Here is a 17,303-nt window from a genome sequence, read left to right as displayed (position 1 = left end):
GAACCTGTATAGACTATTAATTCAGTAACCAACCTACTGCTTGGCCTTTTTTTTTTTTTTGAGATGGAGCCTCACTCTGTTGCCCAGGCTGGAGTGCAGTGGTGCTATCACGGCTCACTGCAAGCTCTGTCTCCCGGTTTCATGCCATTCTCCTGCCTCAGCCTGCCGAGTAGCTGGGACTATAGGTGCCCGCCACCACGCCCGGCTAATTTTTTTGTAGTTTTAGTAGAGATGGGGTTTCACCATGTTAACCAGGATGGTCTCGATCTCCTGACCTTGTGATCCACCCACCTTGGCCTCCCAAAGTGCTGGCATTACAGGCGTGAGCCACCACGCCCGGCCCTGCTTGGCTTTTTACTCAACTACAGTGACTGTCAAAACGATAAAGTTTAATTGTTGTTGGATAAATCAGTTCCATTGCCCTGCTCTCTCCCCTCCTTTCTTCCCTCCTTCCTTCCAAATACTGCACACAATCAGCTAATAGTTAGGTGTGCATGCTCTCGGCGCCCATGGCAGTCCCTTTTGCCTTCAGATGGGTGCCGTGAGCTGCCTCTACCATGGTCTGTTTTGTTTCCTGTGTATTTTACTCCCAGTGATGGTTTTGCTTCTTCTTTTCCTCCAAAGCTTCACAAACAACCTTAGAGTTGAGTCCAAAGGCATTTCCCAAAGGAACATACAACTAGCAGAAACAGCAAAATGAGAGTCCGTGTTTCAGAATTAGTAGGAAAACTTTTACCATAACACCAATTAGAATTTCCTTTAGTTATTATGACATCAGATTTTAGCTTCAACAAAACTGAACGAGCTCTAGACTTTATTATCAGGGAGTCTCAAGTTGTCTTTTTTGTTATTGTTACACAAAAAACTTGTGCTGTTTTATTTTAGGTGCATGGCACAGTGACAGAATACCAATAAAAACCAAAGCCTAGTGCAGGGAAGGCAGTCTGGTTTAGATTTTCCAACTGAACTTTACCAAGGCTGGGGTTCTTTTGGGAGATATTGCACAGTTTCATTTGTGCCAAGATTTTTGTAATTTGCAAGGTAACTTTAACATTATGTTTACTGAGAATCAGTCTAAATAAACTACTGATGAACACAAATCAACTTAAATTAATGGAAAAGCTTTGTTTCTATCCCACTAAGTCTTCTAGCTCTTTCAAAGAGTTGGTAACTCTTATATCGTATTTTTAATATGTAGAAGTCCTTCCTAACTTTCAACCACCTTTTCCGTATTCCTGCCATGGTTTAGAGAGCCATCCTTAACCTGTGTTCTTTTGAGTGGTAATTCTAGCAGTTTTGACTTATTTTCATTAGTATGATGCAACAATTCAAGTCAAAGGAACACCGTTCATAGCCCACAATGTGGTCATTATCTAAAGCTTCTGTACTTTGGGGACAAAGATAAGCTACTATTAAAAATACATATGGGACATACAGGCTCAGATGCATAAGTACATTCATCTTAGTTAAGCAATAATATGCAGACTCTTTGTTTGCATTTTCTTGGAGGACTTTTGCTTAGGTTTTCTCTATATTGTATATATTGAAAACTTTTTAGGTGACTTCAATTTTAAAAACCATATTTTCCTCCGTTGACAGAACCAAAATAATTGAAGAATGTCATACATTATCTTTCCTAACAAGGCCTTTGACTTTTTCCCCTATGCCTTTTGGGAGAGTCTGTCATTAATTTTAGATTAAGAATACAGAGCCTTGTTGTTCCCGTAGACATCTGAATGGTTCATTTCTAGAGATGGGCAATACGGGGATTTCTGTGACGTTGTTCTTTTTGACAAGTAAAATACTTCCCCACAAAAAAATAGAAGGAATGTTTCCAGAGGACAATGAAAGAAGCCTGGTAAATGTACTTGGAGTTTCTTAGAAGCATTCATTCTTCTCACATGGGAGCATGGTTTGCTCCCAAAAACATATTACCCCATTGCCAGCCATCTTCTTGCCAAAGTCAACTCATGTACTTTCTAGCTCTTTCAATACACTGCAGCTGTTATATCCTGACCACCATGGACTTCCTTCTTCCTTTCTGCTATTACAAGGAAGTCATTCACCTCTCTTTTTCTTTTTTTTTCTCTCTCCCTCTTTTTTTTCTCTCTCCCCGCTGTTCTGTCTCTCTCTTTCTCTCTGAAGAAACCTTTTCCTCCCAATCTGTACTTAGGGTGTGGACACCCTTACTTTTTCCTTATCAGCTCTGGCTTGAGCTCATTGTTCAACCTATTGCTTCTATTATATGGAGGCCTAATATGAAACCCAAGCATGGACAAGAAATGACTGGGTTTCAAAACAATAATCAAATTGCTAAACAAAAGTAGGGGCTGGGGGCCAGGCGCAGTGGCTCACGCCTATAATCCTAGCACTTGAGGAGGCTGAGGCAGGTGGATCACCTGAGGTCAGGAGTTCAGGACCAGCCTGGCCAACGTAGTGAAATTCCATATCTACTAAAAATACAAAAATTAGCCAGGCGTGGTGGCACATGCCTGTAATCCCAGCTACTTGGGAGGCTGAGGCAGGAGAATCGCTTGAACCTGGGAGGCAGAGGTTGCAGTGACCCAATGTCACGCCACTGCACTCCAGCCTGGGCAACAGAGTAAGACTCTGTCTCAAAAAAAAAAGTGGGGGGGTGGGCTGGGACATTTTATTTCCATTAGAAGCTTCATTTATTCACTGTTTACTTTGGTTTTGTCTTATTTCAGACAACTTATAATTTTCAGATACACGTGTTGGTAAAATTTGCTTTGGATTTATCTATATGTGTGATGACTATTCACGGTGTGTGAGTGCTGTTGTCTCTCTCTTAAATACCATCCTTTTGTTCTTTCCACTGCTTTTGCCTCACGTTAGGTAGCTTCTCTAAGTAATTGGGAAATTAGTGTGTCTTCTTAACATTAGATCTGAAAACTCTTCTAGTCATCTAGATGGAGGTCACCAGCATAAAAAGCACATACATTATTTTCTGATTCTTACATTTAAAAAAATCTACTGTCTTAAATTCCTTTTCGAAGGGATATTAATAAACATGCACACAAAGTAATTAGGTAGACCCGTGTTTCTCCTATTTAGTAAGCATCAGAATCACCTGAAGTTAATCACCTGAACCCCAGCCCCAGAGATTCTGATCCAGGGTTACTGATGCTACTGGTTCTTGGACCACTCTTTTTTGTCTTTTTTTTTTTTCTTTTTTTTGAGACGGAGTCTCGCTCTGTTGCCAGACTAGAGCGCAGTGGCACGATCTCGGACCACTGCTACCTCTGCCTCCTGGGTTCACGCCATTCTCCTGCCTCAGCCTCCCAAGTAGCTGGGACTACAGGCACCCGCCACCACACCCAGCTAATTTTTTGTATTTTTAGTAGAGTTGGGGTTTCACCGGGTTGGCCAGGATGGTCTCGATCTCTTGACCTCGTGATCTGCCCACCTCAGTCTCCCAAAATGCTGGGATTATAGGCGTGAGCCACCGCGCCAGGCTGGTCCTTGGACCACTCTTTAAGTAGCCCCTCCTATGGAGATATTCCTTGTGCTTCTTCTCAAAGTGTTACCCACGTAAAGAGCAGCTAAAACAAACACTGGGTGGCTAAAGCAAACACTGTTGACAGACAGTAAGTGTAGAATGGCAGAGTAAGGGAGGGAGGTGACAGATAAATAGATGACTCTTAGATAACAAATCAATACATAGACATCGAATAGAATTATATGAAGGACCTTAAGTAATAACAGCTTTAAAAATTGTCTTTAAAATTAATGTTTTTAAAGCATGGCATGCAAAGTACAATATTTGAAAGAGCAAAAAATATGTATGTCACAAATTAAAGTGTCCCTTCATTCCAGAGTGACACTCCCACTTTGAAGAATCAACCATATTTAAGTATCTATAGGATATGACAACTTATAGTAAAACTGAGACTATAGGAACTTAAAGAAAATGTTGAGTATGGTGCACAGACCAAAGCTGAATTATTTGAGGCCAAATTTTCTTTAGTTTGTTTGTTGGTACTCATTTGAAAGAAACACACACGCACTCATATACCTAAGGCTGCTTTCTGAAATCCAATACATTTCCTGCCTTCTTCTTTCCTCAGTACTCTTACGACCAGCCTATTTATAGCCCAGGAAAGGAAAAAGCTCCACTGGAGGCAGGAAAACTAAGTTCGGAAAGAATAGGAGGAAGTCTGCCTGCCATTTAGCCAAACAACCTTTAATTCATTGAGCTCAAAGCTTAGCAGCTTCAATGTTGTTGTTAGGCGTAAACAGCTTGCAAATTTCAATTTTTTTCCCTCCCCACTTTTGAACTGGATTTGGGCAATGGAGGTGATGACAGCATTTTAGAAGAAAGAACAGGAATTCTAGGTGTTTAGGCACATTGAAGAGAAACTTGCTAGAGGTGATGAAGCGGAAAGAAAAAGACGATTCACTATAGGGATGATCATTATTGCAGTTCTGCAAATTAAGGTAAGTGTCATTTAAAAATCTGTCTGTTGTTGCGTCTTAATGCACTTCATGAACTATGGATATTAGCCACAGACAATGGATATGATCTGAGGTCCGATCTTCATGTAACTTTTCAATATGCTTTGCTTATATATCTGAAGAAATGTAGAAATCACCCTCAGTTATGACATCTTCAGTTTTTTACAATAAATATTTTAAAACGTTGTTTCTTGACAATGTCTCTATGAACTGTCTTCAGTTTCATTATTATCAGGGGTTTAGATAGTATAAATAATTTCATTGATAATCACCTTTAAAAATATATTTTTGACATTTGTCTGCTTGTCTGCCCTTTTCAAATTGCTGATTAATAATCCACTTACAATTTCTTTGATCAATAATAGTTTAGAATACCTTTAATAAATAGGCCTTCAAACAGAAATGGACAATTGTATACAAGTTACATATAAAATTTAAATTTTGCATAAAATTAAGCGAAGATAAAAAAATTTTAATACAGGTTTTTTCTCTTGAACACTGATTTTTCAGACAATGGAGAATCTTCTAGAACCACAAAAAACAGCACTGAATAGTTTCCAGTGATAGAAAGTGTTCATAGTAGTTATGTAGATCTAAATTATTATTTCCAAACATTCGTTCATTCTGTTTTGAGTGCCTTGAAAAATGTCACTGGGTTTGGAAATGGTAAGGTCGAAAGGAAATGGATTAAATCCAGGAACAGTTGATGCTGCCCACAAAAACTTGGAAAGCTTCTAGGGACATTCCAAATTCTTTTAACATTCTTTGCCATTAAACAAGCATATTTGTTTAAATGATGCACCATATTTGCATCCGCTGCTGATAATAACCACATTTGTGTCTTGGAGTAACTTGATTAATGTTACCACAATGACTTAACAAAGGAATACGGTTCTGGTGGATTATTGAAAAGGAAGAACAGAAGGAAATGTGTGGCTGTTATTTCGCCCTATCCCTGTTTGAGATTGGGATGTTTAGAATTTGTCCCAAGAAGATAGCAAAGCTGGAAGCCAGAAAAGCAGAGCCAGCCAGAACCGGCACAGGAGGCCAGGACTCGGCTCTGGCTCAGTGCGGATCCCACTGGCCGTCTTCTTTCCTGGGAGAATTTAAGGGTTATTTTTTACTGATTAGAAAATTATAATTCCATGGAAACTGTTAGAAAGTATAATATGTTTGAATAGAAAGAGCATGATTTCTTAGTTGAACTTAAGTGGTAAAAAAAAAAAAAAAAAAAAAACCAGAGGGAAATGAAATTAATCTGAATAAATGTGATAGATCTGAAGAAACAAATAAACCCTCAGCATTTACTTTCAGGACATTCCAGTGCTGCAGAGTCAGTTCTGAGTCCACTTTAGCTCTTCCACAGAGCGGAATCTAAGGTGACTTAATTAATTGCCACTCCACATGGCTCTCATGACAGCAATGTTGCTTACAGCAATTCTCATTTCTGATCATGTTGAACTTACTTCCCTTAGAGTTTCAAAACAATGTTCACATTTGACACCTTCACATGTTTACATTATGAGAATGAAATTGTTTTAACTGTATGTAAGGTTTAAGAAAGATAAAATTATGAGTTAGATGTATTATTCCAAGAATATATTTTTTCACTTGTAAAAGGCTCATTGCTGGTCATTGGTTTCCAGATGGCCATAGATTTATAAATGTATTCATGGGCCGGGCGTGGTGGCTCATGCCTGTAATCCCAGCACTTTGGGAGACCAGGGCAGGCGGATCACCTGAGGTCGGGAGTTTGAGATCAGCCTGGCTAACATGGTGAAACCCCGTCTCTACTAAATATACAAAATTAGCTGGGCGTGGTGGCACATGCCTATAATCCCTGCTACTCGGGAGGCTGAGGCAGAAGAATCACTTGAACCCAGGAGGTGGAGGTTGCAGTGAGCCGGGATAGCTCCACTGCACTCTAGCCTGGGCAACGGAGTGAGACCTCATCTCCAAATAAACAACAACAACAAAAAGTATTCATGAAATGCCAGGTATTTAAAATATAGTTCTTGGAAATTGCTTAATAGTTCTACAGATTGTTGTGATGTATCTAGAAGCTGCTGAGAACATTTTAAGTTAGAGTGAGCTAATTTTGAAAAAAATTATCAATTTTTTAAGCTTTTTTATTAATTACATAGAAATGTATTGCCTTATTTCCAGAAAAACTCCTACAGTCACTATGTGTTTACAGTTTACATAGTAGAGCCAACCCTGGCCTTCACATTTAAATACAAGTAAAATTGGGTTACCGAAGGAAGAGACCATGTGAAGCAGCAAGAAATTTAGATGTCACCAAATACAATGTGGAACTTGCGGGATGTGTTGAAGAGGGATGTGGGAGAAGCATGCTAAAGTCTCCTTCTCCTTCAGATGGGAAACTACACCCACCTGCCATCTGGCCTGATGCTGGATGGGGTAGAGGGATATTGCATGTTGATTCTTGTGTATTTACAGGCACCTTAAATTCAGACAGTTGGCTTTTGGAGACATTTGTTGTACTGTCTCATCCTGTATTACAGGTCTACAAGCATCACCACACCTGTTTATTTAGTTTTCTAACTTATAATCTCTATCCTTCATAAACTCAATGTTAAGTTGGAAAAAGGGAAGTATACAGGACACAAGGCATCCTATATGTGGAGCCAAATTAATGATGTAGATAATGAGTGACACCTAAGGAAGACCTGATCCAGACAGGCTTCATGGAGGCCTGAGGCTGAGCTGCATCTTGGTGAGCAGGAGGAGATCTGATGGATAGAGGGAGATGAGGGCATCTAAGATAAGAATGGAGCTGTGAGCGTGAGCAGAGACAGGAATGGCCTTCCTGCGCCCAAGGAATAGGGCTGCCAGATGAAATACAGGATGCCCAGTTCAATGTGAATTTCAGATAAACAACAAACACTTTTAGTCTAAGTGTGCCCTACTGCATGACTGTGTATGAGACCTAGTGCATTGGACCTACTTATACGAAAGTATTATTTGTTGTTTATTGGAAATTCACACTTAGCTGGGGGCCCTGTATTCTGATTTCCCAAATCTGGCAACTCTTCAAGGGAACTGAGAATCAGCCAGCTTGACAGCAGCAGAGGGAATGAGCCTATGGAGCAGGAAAGAAGTGCCTGGAGGAGGCTGGGTTCAGAAGGTGGTGGGACTTTAATGGTGAACTAAGGAGTCAGGAATTTAAAGATACCTGGGGCCAATGAGAAGTTCTGAAAAGGGAAGTGGCATGCATAAAATCTGCCGGTTGGAGGCAGAACTTGCTGGGGAAGAGATCGGGGCACTGAGGTCTGGGTTCTGATGAAAACAGAGAGAGAGAAGCCCACTGGAGACAAATCTGAGAACAAATTTATGTGTTTTGTAAACTCATTGGGTATGGTTATAGGAGGAGAGAATGTGTTCAAGAGGATGTTATGTTTTATGGCTCCATTCAAAGAAATGGTCAAAGAGACAGCAGCAGGTCAGGGAGTTAGTGAGAGGGATGAGGATTTTGGTTTCAGACATAGGAAATTTGAGGGAATGATGGAATAGTCAGATAGAAATAGTAAGCAAACAGCTGAGAATGGAAAACAGCTTAGGAAGGAGGTAAGAACTGGAAATAAAAATGGCCAACATTTATTGAACACTTACTCTATGTCAAGCCTTTTATCTCCATTATCTCCTTTTGCCTCTGCAGTCATCTATCGGCAGGTTCCATTGCCAGCCACATTTTGTAGTTGAGAAAACTGAAGTCAGAGAGATTAAGTAACGTGTCCATGATCACATCATTAATGAGAGGCAGATGGAAAATGGAAACACCGTGTGTAGGAGCCAAAGCCCTCACAACTGGGACTCATATACAGAATGTTGAGCCTCTGGCTCTAGATTCACTTTCTCCGTCTGCAAAGAGCTAAGGGTGCCAATTGCTCACGCTAGAACCCAGTTTTTAGCCAGATTCCAGGTCTTCTATTGTTCCGAACTTTGGTGGCCCTCATAGAATTCTCCATCTTTTGGTTACTCTCTCTGAGAAAATGGAAATCATTTATACCCAGAGGTTCTCCTTATTTATTAATCTCCTGAATTGTTTTTCCCCTTAGTGGCTCATTTTAAATTTTCCCTTGGTTATCTGGTGAAATAAAGATTATGATGAAGTATCTATAATCTCATATAGTTACCTCTTTGTGTGACATGGGTGGCTAAAACATACTTATTTTACAAAAATCCCTAATACAATTTTATTAAATTTCATCTTGAGGTTGGACAACAGATCTCCAAACCCTCCAAACCTGTGGGGTTTTTTTTATTATTTTCTTCTTTCCTTCAAGACAGGGTCCCCCTCTGTCACCCAGGCTGGAGTGCAGTGGCACAACCTCAGCTTGCTGCAGCCTCCACCTCCAGGGCTCGAGTGATCCTTGTGCCTCAGCCTCCCAAATAGCTGGGACTGCAGGAACACGCCATTGCACCCACTAATTTTTGTATTTTTTAGTAGAAACAAGGTTTCACCATGTTGCCAAGTTGGTCTTGAACTCCTGACCTCAAGTGATTCGCCTGCCTCGGCCTCCCGAAGTGCTGAGATTACAGGCGTGAGCCACGGCACCCAACCTCCAAACTTGTTCTTTAATGTCTGCTATTTTGTATCCTTTGACCTATGTGTCCCTATTTCCCTTTCCCCCCTCCTCCCACCCTTAGTGACCACTGTTTCATTATGTATCTCTGTGTTTTAGGGTTTAAAAAATACTCCACGTATAAATGAGATCGTGCAATTTTTAGAAAAAGGTTAGGCTGAAGAGAAAACAAGACCAAGGGTGTCAACCTCCTCTCCTTGTCCCTGGCTGCCCTCTAGTGGCAATACCAGATAACAACGTTCAGCCCAGAGACCGCAGAGCCAGGCACTAGAAGCAAGTTCCTCAGGAATCCCTAAATAGCATAATCAAGAGTTTGCAGAATCATCTTTGGGCTCTTACATGGGCTGGAGGCTAGTCGTGCTAGAAATTCTGGAAGAAGACTTCGTGGAATTACGTACACCCTTACAGCTTGTTGGCCTGAAAGGCATTTTGAATAGACCAGTTTTAGATTTATCTTAAACTTTCTAATCATTAAAAGTATTTCACCTGTTTACCATTTTAGGCAGGCACATATATTATGTTTGGCTACTAAACTTTCAATGCACATACGTGCCTTTTTATTGAGATTTCCTAGACTTTTGATTCTAAATATTTACTTTAAAATATATAATATGTTAGTAAAAAGCAAAAAGTCTATCTTTTAGGGATCTATTCTTAAAGACATCATAAGTTCAGACAATAATGAATGTAAAAGACTCTATCTATTCATAACAGATACATTTTGTAACTAACCTAAATATAAAGGGAATTATTAAATGACATTCCACAATATGAAATTTTATACAGCCATTAAATTACATTATAATATTTAATGACATTGGAAACTGTTCATAGTAAATGTTAAGTAAACATTTATGCTTACATTCAGTGCATATAAGAAGTCTACAAAATTATTTATATAGTGTGATCCCATTTGCTTAAAAAATATATATGTACATATAGAAAAAGAAGTAAGAGCTAAAAAGTCATACACCAACTGTTAACAATAGAAATTTCTTAGCCTGGCCAATATGGTGAAACCCCATCTCTACTAAAACTACAAAAATTAGCCGGGCGTGGTGGCATATGCCTGTAGTCCCAGCTACTCAGGAGGCTGAGGTAGGAGAATCACTTGAACCCAGGAGGCGGAGGTTACAGTGAGCCAAGATCGCGCCACTGCACTCCAGCCTGGGTGACAGAGCGAGACTATGTCTCAGAAAAAAAAAAAAGAAATTTCTGGTTGGTGGGGTAATGGTGATTTTTGATTTTCTACTTTGTCTCCAGGATAAATAAGCATGTACTACTTTTATAATCAGGAACAAAACCCAGTATGTTTTCCAAATGTACAGAGCTAAGTCTGTTCTGATTTCTTGCTGTCATGGCTGACAATATGTCTGCACTAATGCAGTGCCATTGATGGCCTCTCCTCCAACTAAAGGGCTATATCCTGTTTGTGACAGCGTAATCCATTGTATTGGAAAAGATTATGATGCACTGGCCTGTTCTATGACTTCACTGCATTCATCAGCAACAGGAAACAAAGACATGCACTTTTTTCATAATTGTTTTAGTAATAATTGACAATTGGAGGAAATGAATGGCAGAAAACAATTACGAGCAGACAAGATGGTCAGCAAATCAAACTGGGAAATGCAGGGGAGCCCGTCTCAGCTTTATTCATGCAGCAATTTCAGAACATTACAAAGATACTATTGTTTTGTTCTCAGTCTACTCCTAAAATCACTATTTTTTTTATATTTTTTATCAGCAGTTACACAATTCTTTGCTGGCAGCAATGACTTCCAATGTGTTTTTAATTCAGTAATCCGGTAATCCCACAACAGGGATTTGGTGCTGAACTTTTCATGTTTATTAATATTCAGGGTCAGTGTGAACGCCTCCCTGTGCACATAGCCAGTGAAATGCACAGCGATATTGCTGTGACTTCTCTTGCCTCTGAATAACTGCCTGTTGCCCAGACATAGAATCTTAAAAGTGTTACTTTCCATTACATTTATAAATAGAAAATTCATGTTTCTATTTTTTAAATTGTCCCTGGTCTTCATTTTGATAGCAATGGGCAGGAGAATAAAACAACAAAAACTCAAAACAAGTGAATTAATGATTCAATATCTAGTTTCTATGCCATGAAATGGGCACAAGTAACAATCCCTTAGATGATAATAAGGGATGTGTTATCACTTAGGAAACAGTTAAGTAAGGTGGTAACATTTATTTCTTTCTCTTAGTGGCCTGTGTTCATAGCTGTCTTGTTGGGTATTACTGAAATGCTTTGGATGGGGAAACTAAACGTGCCTGGGCTGTTACATCACTCCAAGTCATACTCTCCTCTGGTGAGCTCGATGTGGAGAAGCAGCAGCTCTGACTTCCAGTTTTAAAGACTACTTACTGGTATTACTATTGATTATGGAACACCCTACAGCACTGTCCGGTAGAAATACACACCTGTAATCCCAACAATTTGGGTGGCAGAGGCTGGAAGATCACTTGGACCCAGGTAACCAGCCTGGGCAACACAGTGAGATCCTGTCTCTAAAAAAAAAAAAAAAAAATAGCTGGGCATGGTGGTACATGCTGCTAGTCCTAGATATTCAGGAGGCTGAGTTGACAAGATTGTTTGAGCACAGTTGTTCAAGTCCACAGTGAGCTATGATCACGCCACTGCACTCCAGCCAGGGCAACAAAGTGAGACCCTGTCTCAAAAAAATTTTAAAAATAAAGTAAAATAAAAAATAAAATAGAAATAGAATGTGAGCCACTAATGTGACCTACATAGTTCATTTTACATTTTCTAGTGACCGCATTTAAAAAAATAAAAAGAAACAGATAAAATGAATTTTAATATCATAGTTTAAGGAGTGGGGCATAGTGCCTCACACCTGTAATCCCAGTGCTTTGGGAGGCAAAGGTGGGAGGATTGCTTGAGGTCAGGATTTCAAGAACAGCCTAGGCAGCATGGCAAGACCCTGTCTCCACAAAAAAAAAAAGTAAACATTAGCTGGAAATGGTGGTAGTCCCATGGTCTACCAGTCCATAGAGTAACTGTAGTCCTAGTTACTCAGGGGGCTGAGGTGAGAGGATTGCTTGAGCCCAGAAGTGCGAGGATGCAGTAAACTATGATTGCACCACTGCACTCCAGCATGGGCAACAGAGCAAGACTCTTTCTAAAATAATAATAATAATATAGTTGATTTAATCAAATATATCCAAGATAACATTTCAACGTGCACCCAATATAAAAAACCACTAATAAAACATTTTCTATTCCCTTTTTGTAATAAGTCTTTGAAAGCCAGTGTGTACTTTATGCTTACTGCATGTCTCAGCTCAGACTAGCCTCATTTCAAGTGCTCGATAGCTTCAGGTGCCTAGTGGCTACTGTATAAGACAGTGCAAGTCTAAACAGAAGGGCTACGGTGCCGCCCACAGCTACATAAATAATGTGAAATTTAGACTATGAGATGTTGCTACCTTTTCTGTACTCACAGTCATCTCTATTCCGAAACATTGAGCTGAACATTCTGTATCAAGTAAAATTAAATAGTTGAATAGCAAGCCAAGGAATGGCAGTTTTGGAGACGCGGCTTATTAGAATGATTCAGTTCTTCGCTTGGGCTGGGTAACTGTGGATTCCTCAATTGAGAAATAGGGCGATAGAAGTTTTTAAAAAAATTATCCAAATTTGAAATCTGAATGATGTGGTTGTAAAAGACTTTATCATAATGTTTTCAAGTGAATTTAGGTATAGGAATAGATTCAATTACACCGCCTAAAATTGAGTTCCAAAAACCATTATAGACATTATGCTCCTAATAGTGCCTACAGCTTAGTACAAAGAAATAAATCTTTAGCAAAGAAAACACACGCAAGTGCACATGCACACACGCACATACTTCCAACATTGTGACCACTGGCTGATGTCTTTTCTGCATTTTGCATTGTCTTATTTGAAGGATAGGAAGTATGCTATAATAATCTTCTATAACTACTATGCCTTGGGGACTCTCATGCCAGTCAGCTGGGGTGATAAAGATAGCGTCTGTGTGCTAAGTTTGGAGATACAAAAATAGAACTGGTGGAAGTGGATAAAATCAGAAGACACTGTAGGTTCTTATGGCCCCACCAGTGGCAGAGACCTGGAAACACAGTTCTCTGAAATCCTGGCAATGAGTTGCAGCCAACTGGAATGATCATATTTTTGGTTCATATCTTATTCCATGAGGATTTGGTTATGAAACTAGAGTTTAACCAGTCAGAAAAATCTGAAATCAAAATAAAAGTTAAAGACATATATAAATAATGGCCACTCATTGCCTGATTTACAAATTGGTAATGGTCCAAAAGTTGGTTTTTAATAATTTTCTTGGCCCTCTGAATTCACTTTACATTTTCCCCATAGAAACAAAGTTATAAATAGTGACTGCATACTGCACCTAAAATGCCATGTATCTACAATGAAATTATTACAATGTATTTATAATGTATTATATTATTTATTCTAAATATGTATGCATTTTAAATTATTCAGTGAAATCTATTAATGTATTATTTCTACATTAATACATTATATCATATATTAATATGCTAATAATTATATCACATTAATATATCAATAATATATTAATTAACCAAACAGAAAAAGTATATACTGGATCAACAAAACCACCTTATATTCAAAGCAGCCAACACTAGTAAAGAATCCAAGAAGTGCCAGGTGCTGTACTAGAGTCAGAGACAAGCATAAGAGATAAATCATATTTATGTTGTTTCTTAATGTTGGAGGAAAAGCAAATTTACAAAAGAAAAATGAGGAAATAGATGGAATTTTTTTTTTTAAGGGGACTGCCTTATCTAAGTGACTTTTAGGTAGAGAGACTTTTTTAGGCTTTTATGTCCAATTTTACAGTTAAACTTTGTACTTGCCTTTTCCTGAAGGACGAAGTATGTCTAGCGCTGCTGTTAATGTGTAGCCATACTTTTTTTTGGTTCCCAAATAGGGTGTTTGTTTGTTTGTTTGTTTGTTTGTTTGCCTATTTTGTTTTTGAGACAGAGTCTCACTCTGTCGCCCGGGCTGGAGTGCAGTGGTGTGATCTCGGCTCACTGCAAGCTCCACCTCCTGGGTTCACCTTTTTCCTGCCTCAGCCTCCCGAGTAGCTGGGACTATAGGCGCCTGCCACCACGCCTAGCTAATTTTTTGTATTTTTAGTAGAGACGGGGTTTCACCGTGTTATCCAGGATGGTCTCGATCTCCTGACCTTGTGATCCGCCAGCCTCAGCCTCCTAAAGTGCTGGGATTACAGGCGCGAGCCACCATGCCCGGCCCAAGTAGGGTAATTTTTTGTGGAAATTTTTTGGTTCCCAAATAGGGTGAGATTTTTCTGAAGTAATACTTGGCTGAGAAGTAGAAGAGAGAAAGGTGAAGAAAATGGTTAGAATTAAATATTCAGACACATGAGAATTGTGCATGATTGTCCCATTCTCCTGGGAGAAAGGGTGGGGAAGACTAGAGGACTGAGCCTCAAGAAATGATCCTCGGCCGGGCGCGGTGACTCAAGCCTGTAATCCCAGCACTTTGGGAGGCCGAGACGGGCGGATCACGAGGTCAGGAGATCGAGACCATCCTGGCTAACACGGCGAAACCCCGTCTCTACTAAAAACACAAAAAATTAGCCGGGCGAGGTGGCGGCGCCTGTGGTCCCAGCTACTGGGAGGCTGAGCCAGGAGAATGGCGGGAACCCGGGAGGTGGAGCTTGCAGTGAGCTGAGATCTGGCCACTGCACTCCAGCCTGGGCGACAGAGCGAGACTCCGTCTCAAAAAAAAAAAAAAAAAAAAAAAAGAAATGATCCTCAACAGCCTCTAGGATGGGGAAGAGGAAGGGAGGGAATGTATGCAACTAGCCTTCACATACAAATTTCCAAGTCAGTTAAAGAAAAATCTCTTGGTGAGTGCCATTAACGGTTGGATCCTGCAGAGTCTACCATTTAAAAAAAATATCACGAGAAAATGAGGAAGACGTGGGCCGGGCGTGGTGGCTCATGCATGTAATCCCAGCACTGTGGGAGGCTGAGATGGGCAGATCACAAGGTCAGGAGATGGAGACCATCCTGGCTAACAAGGTGAAACCCGGTCTTTACTAAAAATACAGAAAATTAGCCAGGCATTGGTGGCGGGTGCCTGTAGTCCCAGCTACTCGGGAGGCTGAGGCAGGAGAATGGTGTGAACCCGGGAGGCAGAGCTTGCAGCGAGCCGAGATGGCGCCCCGGCACTCCAGCCTGGGCCGCAGAGCGAGAGACTACATCTCAAAAAAAAAAAAAAAAAAAAAAAGGAGGAAGAAGTGACTAAGTCAGGCATGAATGGGCCTTCAGGGAAGGTCAAGAAATCTGGGTTGAGTGGTCCCACAGGTTGATTTCACAAAACAGCAAGAGAATCAGGGACCTACAAGTGAGTTGAGATTATGTATGTAGCCCAAGGAACAGGAGGCTGGGCCAGGGCGACAGACTGTTCTGGAACACTATCTTATTTCTTCTGCTGGGAACTAGGGCTGTTTCTCTGGTAATGGAGGCCCTCTGACAAAGACAAAGCATTGGGTGGTTGTGCCACATGCTACTCAAAGAGGTGCCCCAGCCTTGGAGTGTGCACAATTTTTTTTTTTTGAGAGAGAGTTTCGCTCAGTCACCCAGGCTGGAGTGCAGTGGCCCAATCTTGGCTCACTGCAACCTCCGCCTCCTGAACTCAAGTCATTCTCCTGCCTCAGCCTCCTGAGCACCTGTGATTACAGGCATGCGCCACCATGCCTGGCTAATTTTTTGTATTAGTAGAGATGAGGTTTCACCATATTGGCCTTGAACTCCTGGTATCAAGTGATCCAACTGCCTTGGCCTCCCAAAGTGCTGGGATTATAGGTGTGAGCCACCGCACCCGGCCCACGTCTGTGTTTTCTATCTGAAACTGTCTCCCCACCTTCTGGTCAATGAATGCATCCTTCCTCAATGTCTTCTCTCAATTTCTTTTGTTTCTAGGATATTTTCTTTTAAAACATCCATATCTCTTCTTTGGCATGGAAACTACACCCAATCTACCTGAACCTGGGGCACCCCTCTGATGACCCATTTGGATTCTCTGATTTCACTGCCAGTATTCTCAGTGAGTATTCTATCACATACCACCTTTATTTTATCACTTCTCTTTCAGATTTTAAACACATAAAATCTGATGGCCTGTTTTCAACCCCACTGAATCTGTGATGTCAGAAACTTTGTAAATGGTGAAGTGAAAAACCTTTTTCTTCTTCCTCCTTTGATGATGAAGCTGTCACCAGTCTTGAGTGAATTTGCTCTCTTCAAAAATGCTATAACATTTATATACTGTAATGCTATATAAATACTTTCTTATATATTTAATTCCATGTCTGGTGGTGTTTCTTTAATATATTCAGTTACTATTTGCCTCTGTGGTTAATTTTCCAAGAGTTTCTTCTCTCAACAACCTAATTATAAATTCCTTCATGTCTGGGCCTTATTTTGTGCTTTAAAAAAAATTCCTCCGTGGTATACTAATGTTCATAGCAGCATTATTTATAATAGCTGAAAGGCAGACACAACCAGGCACAACCCACATGTCTATCAACAGATGAAGAGATAAACAAAATGTGGCATAGACATGCAATGGGAAATTATTCAGCCACAAAAAGGGATGAAGTTCTCATATGTGCTAAAATATGAACGTACCTTGAAAATGTCATGCTCAGTGAAATAATCCAGACACAAAAGAGCAAATATTATATGATTCCACTTATGCGAAATATTTACAATATGCAGATTCGTAGAAACAGAAAGTAGGTTAGAGGTGACTGGGCGCTGGGGGAGAAGGGAGAATAGAGAGTTATTTCTTTTTTTCTTTTTTTTTGGGATGAAGTCTCACTCTGTCGCCCAGGCTGGAGTGCAGTGGCACGATCTCAGCTCACTGCAAGTTTCGCCTCCTGGGTTCACGCCATTCTGCCTCAGCCTCCTGAATAGTTGTGACTATAGGCACCCGCCACCATGCCCAGCTAATTTTTGTGTTTTCGGTAGAGACAGGATTTCACCTTGTTAGCCAGGATGGTCTCAATCTCCTGACCTCGTGATCCACCCGCCTCAACCTCCCAAAGTGCTGGGATTACAGGCGTGAGCCACCGCGCCCAGCCAAGCGTTATTTCTTAACAGTTGTAAAGTTTCTGTTTG

At 40.4% G+C, this 17,303-nt stretch overlaps 1 protein-coding gene across 5 annotated transcripts in view; it reads left to right on the top strand.

The window, feature by feature from the left end:
- The first annotated feature begins 4,194 nt into the window (after positions 1–4,194).
- Positions 4,195–17,303, top strand: part of RASGRP3 (RAS guanyl releasing protein 3) — a 129,159-nt gene continuing 116,050 nt past the window's right edge. For all 5 annotated transcript variants that reach the window (XM_050754958.1, XM_050754961.1, XM_050754962.1 and 2 more), the window contains exons 1-2: positions 4,195–4,458; positions 16,104–16,227. The gene's annotated coding sequence lies outside the window, so the exon portion shown is untranslated. The remainder of the gene's footprint in view (positions 4,459–16,103; positions 16,228–17,303) is intronic.

Source organism: Macaca thibetana, chromosome 13 (genome assembly GCF_024542745.1).
Source record: "Macaca thibetana thibetana isolate TM-01 chromosome 13, ASM2454274v1, whole genome shotgun sequence".
NCBI lineage: Eukaryota > Metazoa > Chordata > Mammalia > Primates > Cercopithecidae > Macaca > Macaca thibetana.
The sequence above is the reverse complement of the archived record's forward strand: the minus strand, read 5'-3'. Positions and strand labels throughout refer to the sequence as shown.